Genomic DNA, 2664 nt, shown 5'->3' with positions numbered 1-2664 from the left:
TTGAGATTATTTTGTAATTTACATTTTTCTAATTTTTTCCATTTTATTTTAGAGTTTAAATTTGCTGTTGTAAAATTATTTTATCTTTAATCTCTCCTATATCTGTACTTTTCTTCTTTTTCCAACTTAATATTTTATTGTTTTTATTCTCATTTTCACTTGATTTTTTTCTTTCCTATTAATTTCTTTCCTATTAATTTTTTCAAACAATCAACTTTTGGTTTTGTTGGTCTACTTTATACTATTAATGCTTCCTAAATCTGTGGATTTATATTTTTATTCCAGATTTAGAAAATTCTCAGCCAAAAACTCTTTAAATGTTTCCTCTTCTTCATTATCTCTATTATCTTCCCTGGGACACAGATTATATAAATATTAAAATTTTATTCTATCCACTACTTCTCTCTCATATATTCTATTTCTTTGCTTTCTGTGCTGCAATCTAAGTAATTTCTTTAAACATATTCCAGGTAATTAATTTTCTATTTAGCTGTATATATTCAACTATTAAGTACATCTATTAAGATTTTTATTTCATTAGTGTGAGGGAGGAAAATTTTTTCCTCTACTCTCCTAGGTTCTCTGTCTGGCTTAAAAATTAAATTGACAAAACAGATTGATAAAAAAAAATGAAACATTTAATTAGCTGCATATGCACGGGAGTTCCACAAAAACATGAGACTCAAGGAGGCACACACACACACACACACACACACACACAACCCTGAGCAAAAGAAAGGAATAAAGGTTTCAGGCTTCTGAGTGAGGGGAGACAAATTATGAGAAAGTGAGGGGAGGAAATATATGGTAAATAAAGTTTACCTTATTATGCAGTTAAGGGCCTTTCAGGTAAAAGAAAAAAAAAGTTGACTCTGAGAATAGCTCTCTTCCTGGTACAGGTACCTTTACTAATGGAAATTTCCTTTATAAGTATAAATTTTCTTTAAAAAAAAGGATAAATTTATACTTTGTTTTAGGCAGTTAATTTTCTCAAAATAATCTTCATGCCAAAGTGGCACATTTCGGGGTGGCATGTTCTGAACTCCTCTGGTAGTTAAATTTTTCATTTATAGAAATTTCATTTGGCTCTTTTTTGAATCTGTATGGCCATATTTGGTAATCTGCAATTGCTAGGTCATATTTATGTTTCATTTTTTTTGGAATTCACACATACATCTACATTAAGCATCAGACAATTTTATTTTTAGGCAAGGCAACCCTTAGTTGACCTCACAGATTGCAAGGACCTTGTCAGCTTACAATCCCTTATTTTTTTTTTATTTTTTACACCTATAGCACCTGGTCTTCCTAGGTAGTCTCCCATCCAAGTACTAACCAGGCCTGACCCCGCTCAGCTTCCGAGATCATATGGGATCGGGTTTGTTCAGGGTAGCATGGCCCTAGACCAGATAATTTTCATATCTACGGTTCTGGTGGTCTTATCTTGTTTGTTATTCTATTGATTCTCAGTTGGCTTGCCTTCCCATATACTCTATGACTTTGGAATTAGAATTCATATTTATTCTATATTAAATCTGTGGTAATTTGAGGGCTTAAAATGAGAATATTTTCTTCTCAAAAGGATTTACATCTGTGTCTTCAAGGAGCTAGGAAAAGCCACTGACCTGGAACCACTTCAAACGTCCGCTTCAGCATTGTAGCTAACATGAAAGTCAGGAACTCAGTTCCATCTCCTTGCACTGGAACAAGGCTTAGAACCTGGATTACAGTCCTGCTGAGGACATCTGTCCTTAAGTCCACCCAGCCCCTTTCATCTGCCCACTGCCCACTACTACCAGTCCCACCCCAATCTCTGTTTTCTGTTTTGTTTTGGGGGTGGGACAAGATAATGTACCTTGAACTCATTGCCTACTTCTTATCCCCTGATAAGCCCATCAGTTCATCAAAAAGGGTTTTCTATTCAGGATCTAGTTCTACAGTGGGAGGGTTTATTAGAGCACTTAGTATTCTGTATAACCAGATATAGAATTAAGTCTAAATCTCTTTAACTTGTAGTTCAGTATTATTTCCATTTTTACATGCCATGAAAACAAATCTTGAGAGCTATTAAAACTATCATCCTCTTTTTCAATATCCTGATTACCAAAACGTGACAATTAGGATAACCCACAGACAGAAAGGACTTGTTATGGACTTAATTGTGCCCCTTCCCAAATTCACATGTTGAAGTCTTAACCCCCAGTACACTTCAGAATGTGACTGTATATAGAAATAGGGCCTTGTAATGGTTAAGTTTAAGTGTCAACTTAAGTTGGCTACAGGGATCCCAGATTAAACATTATTTCTGGATGTGTCTGTGAGAGTGTCTGTGTGACTGGAAGAGATTACCATTGTAATCAGTAGACCGAGCAAAGCAGATTGCTCTCTCAAATGTGAATGGGCATCATCCAGTCCATTGAGGACCTGACTAGCAGAAGAGGAGGAGGCAGAAAGAAAGAAATCATGCCTTTGTTCCTTGCCTCACTGATTGAGCTGGGACATCTCGTCTCTTCTTTGGATCTCAAACTGGGATTTATACCATTGACTCCCGGTTCTCAGACCTTTAGACTCAGAATAAATTATACCACCAACTTTCCTGGGTGTCTAGCTTGCTATGGCAGATCATAGGATTTCTAAGCCTCACTGGCATGAGCCGATTCCTCA

At 35.8% G+C, this 2664-nt stretch overlaps 1 pseudogene; it reads right to left on the bottom strand.

Annotated features, from left to right (window-relative positions):
* Nucleotides 1-1287: 1287 nt before the first annotated feature.
* Nucleotides 1288-1406, bottom strand: LOC111729905 (annotated as a pseudogene).
* Between the last annotated feature and the right edge of the window lie 1258 nt (nt 1407-2664).

The sequence above is a fragment of the Pteropus vampyrus genome, unplaced genomic scaffold (assembly GCF_000151845.1).
Source record: "Pteropus vampyrus isolate Shadow unplaced genomic scaffold, Pvam_2.0 Scaffold288, whole genome shotgun sequence".
Taxonomy (NCBI): domain Eukaryota; kingdom Metazoa; phylum Chordata; class Mammalia; order Chiroptera; family Pteropodidae; genus Pteropus; species Pteropus vampyrus.
Note: the sequence above shows the minus strand (reverse complement) of the source record. Positions and strands in the feature narration are given on the sequence as shown.